The following is a 17,306-nucleotide window of genomic DNA, read 5'->3' on the forward strand; positions in this document are numbered from 1 at the left end:
TATGCAACCTCAGCAGCGAGTGTGTAGGCCGTAATCTCAGACCGACTATCTAAAGACACGATCTGCCCCAAATAAATCCAACACTTTACACAGGAACAGGAAGTTGATCTACTTCTTCTGCAGTGCTGACTTTTTTTTTTATATATGCCTAAAGATGGCGTGATTGCCATGGCAACAGTTTAATTGTGATCATGGGCTGTTTATGTCCAGAGGTTGAACTACCTGTTTGCGAGGGCTAGATGGCTAAATACGCTCTCTGCGGGATATGCTTGTTTTACTTGCAGCTCAGTGCGGTTTGGTCACAAATTAGCAGGAAATCATGGCGTCATTCAGATCGCAGCTTCCATTTGAATCCATATAATTGTCACATGATTAATACCTGATTACGGCCCAAAAAACAAAGTTTTTGAGGTTTTAGAATTTAAACGGCTGAAAAAACGCAACTTGTCTGATGTTTAAAGCAACACTACTCAACTTTGGCAGGCCCGTAACCATGACTCTGGGCTCTCTTCAGCCAATAAGGGTACATTCACACTGATCTTTGGTGCCTCCTAATGAGCTCATCTCAAAAACAGCTTTTAAAGCTTTTACCATTTTAAAGAGAAATGTTGATGTCCCCAGATTGCTAACCCTTCTTGCTAGCTGCCTTGGCATTTGTATTTTAGTCTTCATCCGTGTCCTTGTAAATATCATGTAAACTTACTTATGTACGTAAGGGAGCATAAATAGGCCTTAAGTAAATAAGTAGTTGCGTCTGTTTCAAATGTTGTTGTATGTCGCCTTCACACAGAGCTGAGCTCAGAGTTCACTTCCCTGTTCTGATGTCAGTTTCAGACAACAGTTGGTGGCGGTAATGCACCTCTATAAAGTTGTTTGCAACCACCCAACACACTCAACACACTCGCATAACCTTTCTTCAAAAGCTCTTGCTATCTCTACAGCTATTTCCCTTATTCTCTTCTTCTTCTCCTTCTCTGGTTTGTTCCTTTTGCTGGTCACATGTCAGCTATACTGCTTAACACTGACCCCACGGTATCTCTGATTGCTATGCCAAGTGATGGATCTTCAAGGCCCCAGAAAATGGACAAAATTACTCACGTAAACAATGCAGTTTGCTTATCTTCTGTCTTCTGTGACGAGCATAAATGGGCCTTTACTCTTGTGTTTAGATTCTTTGTTTTGAATTTTGTAACTTTGCAACCTTAAAACTCTGTTCAGCAGTGTCCAAAGGATAAGAAACCACAACTTTTGCTTCAGGGATGCCACATGATTCAGCTGAGTTTCACTTTATGCACTGGATCACACACTAGCAATTAGATATCAACACTGGACGTTCTGAATGTACACCCTGTCTGATTCAGCAAAGAAACTAAGACATTATCTGAGAAAGGGAGGAAAAGAAAAGACAAAGTGACAGAGCAAGAGATAAGACTGGCTGGAGAGATCTCAGAGTACAGGTAGGATACAAGATGGATGCTAAATTAGCTGTTGTTAGGGTGGGCATCACTGAGATAATCTGCCAAAGTTCCATAGTGCCTCTTCAGTTATCTATTTATTATATAGCCTCTTTTCCTTTCCCCTCAAAAGACCTTGCCTTTTGCCAGGCTGCTGTTGTAAATAAGAATTCATTCTTAACCTGTCTTGTCTGGTTAAATAAAGGTTGAATAAAAAATTAAACGCTCCATTAATAAAACAATAAATAGTCCATTACTCTGTACAGATGGCGGTTGCACCATTCAGCCAGTCAAGTTTGCCTTCACGTTGCAAAAGTCAAATGAACCAAATCTTTGGAATAACATATTCCCCTCCTCACCAGAGGTGGCGCTGCATCAAGAATTGCTGAAGGAGAAGATGAGACAAACAATCAAAACATGGCACTGCATCAGGTCCTTGCAGTCTTGGGTTGGACATATTTTTATCAGAGCTTTTACCACCTTCTTCCATGTCTGACCATCAGCCATTTCTCATGGCTATATTTCACACATGCTTAAACTAATTGTTTACTCACGTTGCCCTGCGTTGTAATCTGCTTCCTGCATTCAATTTAGAAGCGACCAGAGGCCTAAATTTTAAGGCGGACACTTTTATGATCTGCATCAGTTTGGTTTTGTATTCACACTTCCCCAAATGAACCAGACTTTCCTAGCAAACAAACTAGAATTTGAATCAGACGTGCTGGCATGAAGGCTGCCTAAAAGTCAGCTTGATGTTTCTTCTCTTACCTTTTGCACTTTCTTTCTTTGTCTCTTGTGTTTCTTCACTAAATCAACCATGGTTAGAGTTCAAGGTGGCCAGTGTGTTGATATCCAATTTTTGCCACAAAGCAAAAACGCAGTGTAACGGGATTCTACAGGCTGAAAAAAAATGCGGTTTCTCAGCCTCAGGGCGCTCCAGGAATGTACATTATAAATGTCAATGTGCCTTTAAAACGAGTCAGAAACATGGAATTTTTAGGTTGGAAACATGTAGTGTTGCTTTAAGTGCTGCATGTCACATGTTCACTGTGTCATATTTTGCTTTAATTCATGCTGTTTGTAGCCTTAACGTTGTGTCAGCCCATACACAACTGTCAAACTTGCAAAATGTCATTAAAAGATGATGAAAACTTTCCATTAACTTTTTGGAGTCAACAAACTAGTTGTCTAGCGTCTTTCAAAGGAAGCTATATCAGCTGGGATGCTTGTCTGAATGGACACAAAACCTTCAAGATGACAAACTAAAGCTAATTTCAGACACGGCATCAATGGACTCATCAGTCTGTAGTGACATCATATATAAACACCAAAGTCCTCAAAGAAACAGTTTTCTGACAACAATCTATCATGTCATGGGGTCTCTTGTTTACATTTCTGTAGGCATTAAAAATTCAGCACTAAAATGGTTCCAGTCTTATCTGGAAGATGTTTCTGTTTAATTTTGGCTTGTTTTCAGTATGTCCCAACTCAGTTGTGGGTTACCTCAGGGCTCTAGATTGTTGCGTGCGACTGACTTTTTTCTTGGTTGGACCGGTGCGCCCAACATTTCACATGTCTACATGAAGGTTTTAATTATCCCTCTGAATGTCTGTATCTGTACTGTGTGTTCATCCCCTCCTTACCTGAGCCCAGAGACGAATAACACTGGGCCGGTTGTTCAAACATAATTTCGGTTATCGGATAGGATCAAATCTTGAAAATGCGTTGTTCAAAACAGAAATCCGGATTCCGAAATCCACTTGGATCACGTAATCCAATCCTGGTTTTTATCCGGATAAAAGCCTCAGATTGGGTTGTTCAAAACTTTTGAGCAGAATCCGGATAACTTTGATCCAAAAAACAGGATTATCCTGATCCCCACAGAGGGCAGGATTACAAGGCGGATTTCAGGAAGAAACTGTGGTAAAACCTAACAGCTGATCAAATAGTAGAACTTTCTATTCGGCGCATATGTTTATGTTTGTATTTTTGTATTGTATTTGTATTTTGCACCTGACTTGTTTAACCGTTACGGTAACATAGGGACAGGCTCCTATTCAGCCTTTCAGCGTAGTAAAATAAAACGGTAAAAAAAAAAGTAAAAATTAAAACATGACATTATCATGTCCCCACAAAATAAACCCACAAACAAATCTAATAACAAACACAAATAAAATATTCAATACTTGGTATTCATCACTGCATAATCAGTAAAGAGCGTGTCAAAAAACCATTTCTAATGATAGCATCCCTCTACACGCCCCGTCCGTCTGTCATGATGACAGAATGACAGAAGTTGGGCCGGTACCTCCACACGGGGCTCAGGTGTGTCATTAACATTGTCTGAGAGGGACATTGTTATGCAGGACAATACATGCATGTATTATGTTACATGCTTCCGATGGTTCCACTCGCAAACATCGCAACCGTCTCGTCTACCTGTTCTTCACATGGCTGGCAGTGCACATTGATCTACATGCTGGAAATCCGGAAAAACGGGATTTTGGATCAGGGTGATCCAATCCTATTTTGCTTCATCCGGGGTAAAAGTAAGCCGGATTACGTCCAGAAAAAATCCATCCATCCATCCATTCTCTTCCGCTTATCCGGAGTCGGGTCGCGGGGGCAGCTGCCTAAGCAGGGAAACCCAGACTTCCCTCTCCCCGGCCACATTCACCAGCTCATCCGAAGGGATCCCGAGGCGTTCCCAGGCCAGCCGAGAGATGTAGTCTGTCCAGCGTGTCCTGGGTCTGCCCCGGGGCCTCCTTCCGGTGGGACGTGCCCGGAACACCTCACCAGGGAGGCGTCCAGGAGGCATCCTAACCAGATGCCCGAGCCACCTCATCTGGCTCCTCTCGATGTGGAGGAAAAAATGGATTACGAAATCCGGATACCTTTAATTCAGATTAAATCTTTTGAACAACCACCCCTCTGTGATAAAATAAGCCCAGAGAAGGAGTAGGTCTTCACCACTTATTGGCTGTAATCCAGATTTGTACGCTGTGTTTGTTGGTTCGAAATTTAGACCGACTCACATTAGACATCCAGTATGATGAATTACTGAAATCAATTGTAAAGCGTGGAAAATGGCAATATTGTCTTTAATTTAGGTTTTTTCACCTTGTCTGCTAAATGCTGATAAATGCCAACACTCCGTGTGTTTGAGCTGCACTTGGAGGCTGTCCTGGAGAAGATCCGTAGAAAATAAATATTAACCACGGTTTACAAAACTACTTGTATAACCACTAATATGAGAATAAAAACACAAAAAACAGAAAAACAAAAACTTTGGATGTTTTTTTTTCCTGGTTGAGAAGCCATTAACGTGGCATAAAGTAATGGCAAAGAGGAGCTGCCCTTCACTAAATTCAAGTCCAAATAGATAACTATCATGAAAAAGATTAAATCCAGAGGAGGGAATTTGCCGGAGGCAGCACAGCCTCGAGCTATTTAAAGTTTGAAATGTTTAGTTTCATTCAGTTCAGTGAAGCTAGAAATTTGTCTATATTTGAAGCACAAATGTTTAGTAAAAAAACATTTTAGAAAATAAACAAACACTTTTCTAAACTTCATTCTTGTTTACAATGACTTAAATAATCATCAATGTCTATGGGTAATGATTATTGATTATTGTTTTTCTATTTTCATTCTTTTATTTTATTAATTAAAATAGTTGATTGTTGATGTGCAGCACTTTGAAGACATCATTGTTTTTAAATTGTAAATAAAGTTTTATAAATAAAGTGGATTGGATTGAATTGGATTTGGACAGCCTGGAAAAAGACAGAGACAACTAGTCAGCAATCCACTGAGCTGCTGAGACCGACGCTGTGAAAATGGCGGTGCACCTAAACTTGTTGCAGGTGCACCCATTAAAAAGTTAGGTGCACCAGTGAAACCACTGCTAAAAGTGGAGACCTGTACCTCAAGGCTCCATATTGGGCCTAATTCTTTTCTCATATTGCATGCTTCACTTGTGCTAAGAACCATCTTAGAGAAACGTGGATGGAAATAAATCTTACAAACAATTCTGTTTGGATGATCTAAGTTTAAAGCTTATTAGCTCGATTGTTAAGACTGTTGATGGCTCCTCAAGTTAAATACTTCCGTCCTGCCACGCCTGGAAAAAATAATGAAACGCCTTCCTTGCCTTATGCCGTGATTCTGAGCTGTCTTTCTGAGCTAACCTGAAGTCCTGCACTATCACCGACCTTGTAGAGCTCTGAGATCTGAAGAACAAACGCGGTTAGCGGTCCCAAGGACTCAACTCGTGACTCGGGGAGACGGAGCCTTTTCCTCAGCAGCTCCTAAACTTCGGAATGGTCTTTCTCTTTTAACTCCAGAGAGCACGATCTTTAGGCCAAGAACACTGATTTCCCTGCAGTGTGGCAGAGGTGCATACGAGTGTTAACATGTTATTGAACAGTGCGTTTTGTAAAGAACTCAGTTTTCTTTATCTGAAGGGTTTAAATTTCACTTAAAGTAACAGCATAGTTATCAGCTGGAGAAAAAGGTTATTTTCACTTCTCACCTGAGGACCCCATCTTCATAGTCATCTCTCTGTTCGCTTTGTGTGGAGAAAAAAAACCACATTAGGTTCCTTTGTGGAGGAGGAACGTTTGGAAAGCGCTGCTATAACAAAATGATTTAGGTTCCTCTAAAAAGCAGATCTCTGCTGCATTTGGTGTCTGTTCATGTGGCTGCATCAGTTCAGACCTGTGTTGAATGTAAAGCAAATGCTCATTCAGACACGATACTGACGTGTTCAAATGCTGTCAGATTTATGGGAAACGGTATGGGACTGACATGGTTAACAATTAGGAATCAGGTGTTAACCAGCAGAGTCCCAGAAGAATTGGTCTGTAGTATTATTGGTGTCTTTTACTGGTATTATTGAGAACTTACTGAAGGAAAACCTGTCCATTCAGTATATTCAGGCCATTAGCTGACTTCATCTTATTAATTCGGTTCTATTGAATTCAGCTTTATTTGTATTGTGCCAATTCACAAGTCATCACAAGGCACTTTATAGACATAATCAGTTCAAACCAATTTACTTTGATCCAACTAAAACAAATCCACATTAATCCATTTTATAACTGTATTCAAACACAGCAGTTCATAGAAAACAATTGGCTGTCTCAGAAAACCAACAGATTGCAAGAAACTTCAGTTTAATCCCTCCTTCCTGAGCATCCACAGGGCGGTGGGCAAGAGTGGAAAGGGAAAAAGGGTTGGGGAGGACCGCCATCTGCTTCGACCAGTTGGAAGTGGAGAGGACAGGACGCCAATAATATAATAAATTTATACACGGAAAATAAAGATCAGAGATAAAAATTAAAGGAAAGTCTTAGTTATGCTGCCATAGGCTTAGGCTGCTGAGGAATGTTCCATGAGACTTGCACTAAGGAATGGCTAACCACACCTAACTGAAAGATTTATTATAAGGGAAGATTTTAAGCCTGATCTTAAAGGTAGAGAGGGAGTCTGTCTCCTGAACCTAAACTGGGAGCTGGTTCCATAAGAGTGGGGCAAAATAACCAAAGGCTCTGCCTCCCATTGTACTCTTAAAGACTCTGGGAACCACAAGTAAACCTGCAGTCTGAGGGCAAAGTGTTCTGTTGAAAATACATAGAACTATGAGGTCTTTGTTATATAGTGGAAATGGCTGGTCATGGAGAGCTTTATATTTTTTAAATTCTATCCTTTATTTAACAAGGAGCTTGTGAAGAGAAAGGACTTCTTTTAGGCTCAGAACTTTGCTGATTTGATCAAGGGGTCTGATTCTTGATGCCACAGCTTGGTTTGGTAAACCCTGATCTCTGTGGTATTTCCACAACCTTTACCTAATAGGTGGGGTACCTGCCAGAGAGGGATATTTATGTCAGCTATGTTGTGGAGCATCGTAGCAACATGAATGCAACACAGAACCAGAGGCTCAGAATAGTGGACATCCAGTAGTTTGTGTTCTTTCTTCTTGGCATGTGGCTTTAAGCAACAAAAAAGGCCATGTTATCTTTAAACATTGAGCTTTTCCTGATTTGTTCTCATTGCCGAGTCACACAGGAAGTGAAGATTCTTTAAATCAATCAACAGATTGCTGTGTGTTGAGCTGCATCCTTTGATATGTAGCCCAGTAAGATTTGGAAGATTTCTTTGGTATGTCTATTTATAACATAAAATAGTTAAAAAGAAAATCACATTTTTGTGTTGGCTGAAATTAAACTGGACGTTTCAGATAGTTTAACACAACTTCAGTCTAACAAGTCTAAATGTTGGCTAAGTCGGCAAAAGTCAGATTGTCACTGAGTTTCTCTTTCGTACATCCATATGGTGACACAGTGCACATATTCCATAGGGCCGGTTGTTCAAACGTAATCCAATCAGATTTCGGTTATCGGATAGGATCAAATCTTGAAAATGGGTTGTTCAAAACAAAAATCCAGTTTCTAAACTCCGCTTGGATCACGTAATCCAATTCTGGTTGTTCTTCGAATAAAACCCTCAGTTTGGGTTGTTCAAAACTTTTGAGCAGAATCTGGATAACTTCGATCCAAAAAAACAGGATTATCCTGATCCCAACAGAGGGCAGGATTACAAGGCGGATTTCCGTCCATCGTTCTGGCAGAATGCCAGAGCTACCTCAACACGGGGCTACAGTGCCTCATTGAGGCAATGCAGTTTATTTCTATAACACATTTCATTTACAGGACAATTCAAAGTGCTTTACATAAAACAAAAGCATTACAGATGTTAAGAAATAGTAAAAGGAAGCAACAAATAACAAGAATCACAATAAAATCAATAAAATGGTGAGCCGGATTACGTGATCCGCCCTCCTGAAAACATGTCACAGAGATTCCGCCTGGTAGTATTGTTATGCAGGACAATACATGTATACACGTATTACACGTATACTTATCCATGTAGTATGTTACATGGTCCCGGCGGTTCCACTCGCAAAACATTGCACCATCTCTTCTACTTGTTGTTCTTCACATGGCCAGCAGAGCACACTGATCCACATGCCGGAAGTCCGGATTTCATGACCCTGACAAACGGGATTTTGGATCAGGGTGATCCAATCTTTTTTTGCTTTGAACAACCGGGGTAAAAGTAAGCCGGATTACGTGATCCAGTGTTCCAAAAAAATGGATTATGAAATCCGGATAGCTTTTATCCGGATTAAATTTTTTGAACAACTGCCCATAGTTTTAATGGCTTTGACCCGGAAGCAACTGAAGAAACTGATATCGCCAAAAATAACTACAAACAATGGCCTGTTTTTTTGGGTTTTTTTTTTTTTTTTTACAAGGAGAATCTGACATTTCCAGAGATGTTAAACTGCTCAACATGGGACCAGTCAGTTCTTTTGACCTACGCTGTAACAGGTAAACTGGAAAAACTGGAAAAGAAACAGTGCTGTGCACATGGCCAATGTTCCCTCTTTTTCTATAATGATTCCCCCACAGGGAAAGTTAGAAGCTTCAAAATGTCCAACTTTTTATTACATAGTCCAAAGCTTTGAGGTGTCAGACAGACTTTAATAAAATGTTCCAATAAAATAAAAACTGATTTAATTATTTACCATATTCAGGTATTATCTGAAAATTAGAGAGACTTAAATTTGTGAAAGCACTGATTTTACTTTTTCACACACAACCATCTCTAGGGTTTACAGAGGATGGTCTGAAGAAGAGAAAATATCCAGTGAGCATCAGCTGTCTGGACCAGAATGTCTTGTTGACCACATAGAGTGCCACTCCTGTCAGCTAAGAACAAGAAACTGAGGCTACAATTCACACAGTCTCATCAAAACTAGACAGTACAAGATGGGAAACGTTGCTGATCTGATGAGTCTCCATTTCATGCCGTGGATCAACGCTTCAGACTGCTGCTGGTGTAATGATGGGGGGAGATTCTTAAACAAAGCAATGAGTTCACTCGACTCCAACGGCCTCCACAGTCACCAGATCTCAGTCCAGTAGAGCAGCTTTGGGATGTGGTGGAACGGGAGATTCTCATCATGGATGTGTTTATTGATCATTTTAATACATGGATCAAAATATGATCTAAAAGTGAAAAGTTGGCTTGATTGCAGTAACTCTTAAAAATCTTGAAATGAATGGTGTAATCCCGGACTGACTGAGATCAGACTCAGTGGGGGCCGGACCATCTGCTGAAGAACGACTTGTTCTTCCTGAGCCTCAGGGAATCGTTCAGATGTTTGTTCTGCTGCGAAAGATTTGATACCAACATCCTGTCGTGATTGGAAAGATTAAGCATTTTGATCAGCGATGTGATTGAACCCAAAATGTTCTTCATTTATGTCAGAGAGTTTCAGATCTTCAGGCCTGAGAATTTCTCATCTTGTTCTGATCAGAAGGAAAATGAACAGATTCTCTTCAGATTTTCAGTTCCCGGCAATGTGAGAAACTTGATAAGACAAAGTCTGTGTCAGAGGGAGAGAATACACTGAATATTGTCAGCTCCTGCTATTGGTTACCATGGTAATGGCCAGGGGAGCTACATTTCCAGTACAGCACACACACACCGTGTTCACACTTAACAATGAAAAGCATCTTTGGTGATCTACAGCTGCACAGGTTTGTTTCAGCTGAGAATAAACCTGAAACATGCAGAAGTCCCATCAGGACGAGGTGGCAGACATTCAGAGCGACACATGATGAGAGGGCACACGTGATCAACATGTATGTTTGACGTGTTTGTGTACAGTCAGGTCTTGAAAAGCTTTAGTTAATACATTAGTGGGGATTTTCCTAACAAACATCTCAGGTTATCAATAGAAACTGAGAAAAAAATTATCTCTATAAATCTATCTATAAATTTTCAGTTTTCACCTCTGATATTGAGTTAAAATGAGTCTTTTTTTTTTTTTCTTAGTTGGGGCTGATGAAAACGCTGACATTGAAACCCAGGTGTGAGGAAAAAAGAAAACTGCAGGGAAGACAATGTTTCAGTTCCAGTGTAAACCAGGAATAAAATACAGGTGCAGTATTTTAGCCCATTCTCTCACTGGCTGGGAAGTGGTGCTTTTAAAATGAGTTTGCAAAGCCAAATAGTTCTGATTTGAGTACAACCACCTTGTTGCTTTTACTATTCTGTCTTAGGATGTATTCATTTTGGTGCTGTTTGGTCCACGTCCAGTTCAAACATCACTGCCTTCATACTTTCATGCGTCCCTTACATGAGCATGGTTGTTAATCAAATGCATCAGTTTCAGACCATAAGAAACAAGGTGATGATGGAGGAGATCGGGATGATGTACGTTGTCAGAAAGAAACATAAAAAGAGGCAGCACAGTCAATAGAGGTGGGCTGTGTGGCCATTACATACATCGTGACGGCTTCTTCTTTGACCCTTTCACTTGGGGCACATCAGCTATGCTGCTCACCTGTGAATGCATCCGCAAAGGCTCCCAAAAAACGACTAAATTTCACACGTAAATGGCGTAGAAGACAGACCAAATGCTCCATATCTGTCTTTTGAATAGAGCATAAATGATTCAAGATTCAAACAACTTTTTGTTGTTTTATCCTCGATGGGCAATTCAGTTTACGGTCTACCAAACAGGTAACAAACAATTACAAACCTAAATTTTCAGGCATTCAGTTGGAATCAAAAACCATGTAAGGACAAACAGCAGAACGAGTCATAAACTGTCTGGCTTTCTGGACGATTCTACGTCTACGATTCTAGAGAGCTCTACGGTTAGTCATGTGGACTCCTGTTATCTTGGAGCAGATGTTGACAGTTCTTCTGAGACTGTTCTTGTCCTTGACAGACAATTCATAAGCCAAGGAATGATAAAAATGAAAAAGAAGCTAGAAACACTAAAAAGCTAAGCGTCCTCATCAGGTGGATCCTTTGTTGTCCCCTCTTAGCAATTACCTCTGTTTTTATCGAACCTGAGATTGGAGTCAAATAACATTCCCCAGTACTAATAAGTTTCCATGACTTCCACATTATCTCCATGGATGATACCTGGGTCTGGGTCAGGATGTTTTTCCTACAATCAGTGATTAACTCTTTGGTTTTTGTCACGTTAAGGACCAGGTAATTATCGTCACACCACTTCCCAAATGCTGAAAAGCCTTCTTGGGAAGACCTGCAGCTGTCTGTGTACATAATAAAGAGCAGAGGAGAAAGGACACAGCTGCGGGGAACCTGTATTGGAGGTTATGATGTCGGACATGTGACCATTCACAAACACCTGCGGAATTCTGTCAAGAATCTTAAAAGCAGCAATGGATGGGCCTTAAAACGAACCCTGGTCCACTTCCATGGATAGTACAGTTGGTTTGGAGTAGTGTGAATTCAAAGTCTGTGGACCAAAAGAGCTGACTTTGATTCGCTTGAAAACCACAGGCCTCGGTTTACCTACAAGTGAATGCTGGTGCGTCTCCCTTCCTGTGTGAAAGCAAACGGACCATCCAGTGAATTAAGACAGGAAGTGATGTAAAACCTTTTGCACAGCAACATTCTAAGCTAGCTTGCTCCCTCTACTGCTGAACAGATTGTGGTGAAAAGCGTATTAGGTTTGAACACTGAAGTAAAAACAGAAACCCCAGGACTGGATGAACTTGTTTTACTTGTGGTGAACAAACAGGTTGAAAGAGAAGGATTTCTGTTTTTAGTTTTGGCCAATCAGTAAGCCTGATTTTCTTCTTCCTTTTGCTTTTTCTTCTTAAGCTTGAATTATACTCAAGGGTATTTGAAGAGAGAGACTGAGAAAGAGAAAGCTAATCTAAAGATGGACAGAGAAAGATGTAGCTAGATAGAGAGAGGGTTGCTTTTTTGGTTACTATGGCTTGGCCTTTTATTAATGACCCTGCAAAGGGCACACATTTAATTCAAAGCGCATTCAGGCCACCAGACCCACGGGTTTTCAGGGGGAGGACCCCCACCAGTAGCAGTGGTCTCTGACGTTGTCTTGATATCTACAGTGCAACAAATTCACAGCTCAACACGTTTAGAACAAACATTTCTTTAAAGGCTACCGACCACTCTGAAATATGTTCTTGTGCTTTATTTTCACCTGCTGCACGTATGCTTTGCTGGTAAGATTGTTTCTGTTGAGATGTAACAGTGCAGGATTAATGTAGTGGGTTGGGTTATTTTTGGGTTATTTTGTATTGGGTTATTAATAAACTGAGCTGGGCCAGTACGTCTTATACAGCAATGACATGCAGTCAGGAGAGGCAGGTGAAGCAGTGCCTCACCTGTCATGATAAAAAAGGAAAAAAAAAAGTACATGAAATAAATATTAATAATTTCCACTGATCTGTGTTAAAAATGCATTTTCAGTATGAGTCTACACAAAAATCGCTGAATTTGAGTATTTCCCTATCAAATCCAGGGTAGAAATCCCAGGTGAGGCAGTGGCGAGCTGTGCCTCACCTCTGACTGCGTGATCCAGTACAAACTAGGTTGCATGACGCTTGCCCGTTTCTGTTCCTCCGCATATCACCAATATTTACAGAAATATTTGTTATACAACATGACTCTCCGCAGTCTGTGTAATGTCTTTAATGTGTGTGTGAGAGAATTATTCCTGCTTATCGTACAATAAAGTGCAGAGAAAAGTCAGCAGGTGAGGCAAGCAGTACTCTACCTCACCTCAAGGGGGCACAGTTTCATGCTGTTGGATCAATAGTGAAATAATGTGCTCTTTTCAGTTCTTACAATAGTAAATATGACTCACCAGCCATGAACCTCACCGCACGTCATTGATCTCCATCAGCATTCTTTGTTCAGCTTCAGAGAAAATGACAGCTCTCAGCTTGCTCTCTTTTTCTGCAGCTCCTCTTTTCCACCATCCACTCGTCAGGGCTTACTACGTTCCTCAGGACCTCCCACATAGCCAGGCTATGTAAGCCTCGCTTAAATTAGCCTCAATTAGATGCAGCTGAAATGTGTTAGTGGAACGGCTTGAGCCTTAATTCGGAGATGGTTTTAGTTCAAGCGAGGCTTTCCCACTACCGCCTGGCTTTCTTTAGCTACTCTGGTGGAATACCCCCCAGGTGTAGTAGTTGGTTGTCTATATGTATATGTATATATATATATATATATATATATATATATATATATATACACACAGGTGCTCGTCATAAAATTAGAGTACCATGAAAAAGTTTATTTATTTCAGCATTCAAATAGTGAAACTTGTATAATGTAGATATTCATTCCTCACAAACTGACATATTTAAAATGTTTATTTCTTTTCATTTTGATGATTATAACTAACAAATAATGAAAACCTCGAACCTCTCAGAAGATTAGAATATTACTTAAGACCGATGCAAAAAAAGGATTTCTAGAAATGTTGGCCAACTAAAAAGTATGAACATGAAAAGTATGAGCAAGTACAGCACTCAAAACTTAGTTGGGGCTCCCAGCTGATAGTGGCCTTCAGCTCTTCTGTTGATTGCACATAAAAACAAAAACATAAATCCCATCTGCTATTATCCCTGCCCCTTCGCAGACGAGGTTTCCCGTGGAGGATGAAATGACCGTACCAATACAAACTTTTTTCTTGTTCTTGTGGCCTCGAGAACAAGAACAAATTTCTCGCAGAGTTTGTAACAAGCTTTAGTTCCCGTCATGTTTGGTCTTTATCATAGTTTATAGAATCGGTCAACTTTAAATGCAGCTACATTTTATAGTCACATGTTCAGTTAGTCATTAACAGAATATCCAATCAGCCAATCACATGGCAGAAACTTAATACATCAAATCATGTAGACATGTTGAAGACGACTTTCTGAAGTTCAAACTGAGCATCAGATTGAGGAAGAAAGAGGATTTAAGTGACTGAATGTGGCATGGCCGGTCTACTGATATACTGGGATTTTCACAAACAACACAATTACTATAACATAAGAAAGTGACCAGTGAGTATAAGTTTATTGTAAGCCACTTGACAGAACAGAGTTAAATCAGCTTATTTGACTTCGACATTGTTTGATTTTCTTTTGGTTTTCACATAGAGACACCAGTTTCATCTTCATCATGTGAACATGGCATTGTTCAATCCTATTAGTTGATTAGTTGACGCAAGTTGTGGCAGCAGTCACACTGCAGGATGATTGTCCTTAATATCTGAAACTGTCAGTAACTTGTTCCTGGCTGTCTTTGGTAGCAAGTCTGTAAAATGTCTTTAGACCTGCCCTGCTGTCCTTCCTCTTGCTTCTGTCTACACTGCAGGAACTGAGGCTGATTGCAGTTCATAAATCTGCTTTCATGGCTTCCTTTTTTAGTTCCTGTCTTACATCCTATTCATACTAGAAAATGATTGACACTATAGCGAATCAGAGAAATAAAATGTAAATTTTGTGGTTTGTGTTTCATACTGGAAACATTTAAAATAAAAGCTTCAGCACAGCTCTGTGGGAGGGTGCCACATTAACAATTTGTCAGAATTTAGCTGAAAAACCTTTTTAGTGTAGCTTCATTTGTACTGCAGAGAGCAGGCTGAAACTCCTGCTCTTCTTGGTTTAGTACTTTAGGTGACAATGAAAACAAACAACTGTCAGCTAATCTCTCTTCCAGTTCCTTTAACAAAATAAATAAATAAAAAAAACTCCTTAAAGTAGCACTACATACCTTTCCAACATTAAAACTGCTTGCTTCTGATTTGTTTTATTAGCACAGTAACATATGGATAGGTGTGTCAATACTGTGGACTCAATACTTTATCTACCAGCCAAAATATCTGATTCAATACTTCTTTAAATAAACTTCTGTGTCACATAATTATGATAGCCTATCAGATGTCAGGAACTCAGGAAGATGATGTTGTGTTTTAATATTTTACTTTTTTTAACCCGTGTTTTTTCAATTTTAATTATTTTGTCAATTTTATATTAATTTGTAGTCTAATTCTTTTACAAAAATATATTTAGTATTTAATTTACTTTTTATAGGATACATTTAAGCCAGAGGGAGAAGCCGGACACAAGTGCAGGTACAGAGCCAAAGTGTTTAATTAAGCCTCTAGAAAACATAGACAAACATGATGCATCAGTCTGGACAGGGAGTATATATAGGGAGAGATCAGGTGCAGACTGGTGAAGATGATGGGATGCAGGTGAGATCCAAGTTGGCTGGAACAGAGGGATTCTGGGTGATGTAGTGCAGGAACCGGTGGTTAGTACTCGGGAGAAGTGGAGCGCACCCCAGAGGCGGGTGTAGGCATGACACATTTTTTATTTATATTCATAAAATATATTATTTTATACTGCCCTTACAATAAAGATATTAATTCACACTTAACAGCTGCATGATGTATTTTTTACTTTAATGAGCAAAAATATAAAGAGCTATAAACTAATGGTATTGTTTTGACAGGAAACATTTTGTATCACACACCCCCTTGGTGACATTTAATATGCGCATTGCTGGAGCTGTTGGTTTGTACTGTCCTGAGGCTGAGAAACCAGATTTCACAACCAGGGACGGTCCTAGGCATAGGCAACCAAAGCGGTCACCTGGGGCGGCTTCTGTTGGAAGGGGCGCCAAATTGCCGTCAAAAAGAAGTTTTTTATATGCATTTTCTGTTTTTAATGCTCATTTGATTTCTACTCAATTTCCTCATAAATAATAACTAGACCAAACAAATTATAAATTTAAAAGAAGCTACAGTATTCTGTGATGATGACGACCTCCTTGCCTGACCTGCTGCTCCTGCAGCTGGAGGCTGGTAAGGTGAGAGTGGAGGGAGGGTAGCAGAGCATCCAGGTTCGTAAATGACAACCTGGTGGCTACTGCTTCTCAGCTGCTGCTGCTACTCTGTAATGGTCTAACACAGTTTTAATACTACTATTGTATTTATTGTTGTCTATTGTTTATACCAGTTTATGTTTTACCTAGGGTGCCACTGTAAAATTGGCCAACAGGACTACAGATGAAAACTAGCCCTTGGCTAATTCTGGCATATTACAGGTTTACTGTTGTTAATATGCACTGTCCTGGTAAATAAATAAAATAAAATAAAAATAAATAAATAAATAAAGGTTTGATATGAAATAAAAATGTTTTAATTTGCAATGCAGTATTGATTGCAACTGTCTGTTTATTTTAAGGGTAGGCTACAGCTATTTATTTTTGCTGCTATAAAATTTAATGTATTAAATTTGTATTTGTCCAGATGAGCTGAGAAAACTTTTGCAGCCACAACAGGCACCTGTAGAAGCTTACAGCAATTTTACACTTCATAAAGCTGCGTCACACTCTAGCAACTGGATATCAACACAATGGCTGTTTTAAAGACACACTATGATCATTTAAAGAATGGACAGGATGCAAGACTGATGCCAAATTAGCCTTTGTTACAGGACACCAAAGTGAGAAAAATACTGCAAAGTTCAGCAGTCAAACGTTTAGGGTTAATTACAGTGTAGGTTTGGCTGTTGCTTGTGAAGAAGCATTGCTTGCTTATAGCATAAAGCATTTCTGTAGTAAGTGCATCAGTGGCAAAGGACAGCCTATATATATATATGTATATATATATACATATATATATATATATATATATATATATATATATGGCGAGTATATACATATATATATATGGCCTACATAGCCTGACATATAAAACACATTTAATGCATGTGCAGTGGAATGTGCCCTGTGGTTGGATCATCTAACTCTGCCTACATACAGTTTTACTGGTTTGTGTGACGGGGCAGGGTTTGGAGTTAATAGGCATTGCTTATAAAATTAAATACTAATCTATGTGGACGTGGGTGGAGTAAGAGGCTGTTCTCCACTAAGTCTATGAAATCATATTTATTACTCAGTAGTGTCTGACACCACAAACTGACTGAACAT

General features: G+C 39.7%; 1 protein-coding gene across 1 annotated transcript in view; it reads left to right on the forward strand.

Annotated features, from left to right (window-relative positions):
- Positions 1-17,306, forward strand: part of shank3b (SH3 and multiple ankyrin repeat domains 3b) — an 85,498-nt gene that overhangs the window by 1,203 nt on the left and 66,989 nt on the right. The window lies entirely within an intron of this gene.

Source organism: Melanotaenia boesemani, chromosome 23 (assembly GCF_017639745.1).
Source record: "Melanotaenia boesemani isolate fMelBoe1 chromosome 23, fMelBoe1.pri, whole genome shotgun sequence".
NCBI lineage: Eukaryota > Metazoa > Chordata > Actinopteri > Atheriniformes > Melanotaeniidae > Melanotaenia > Melanotaenia boesemani.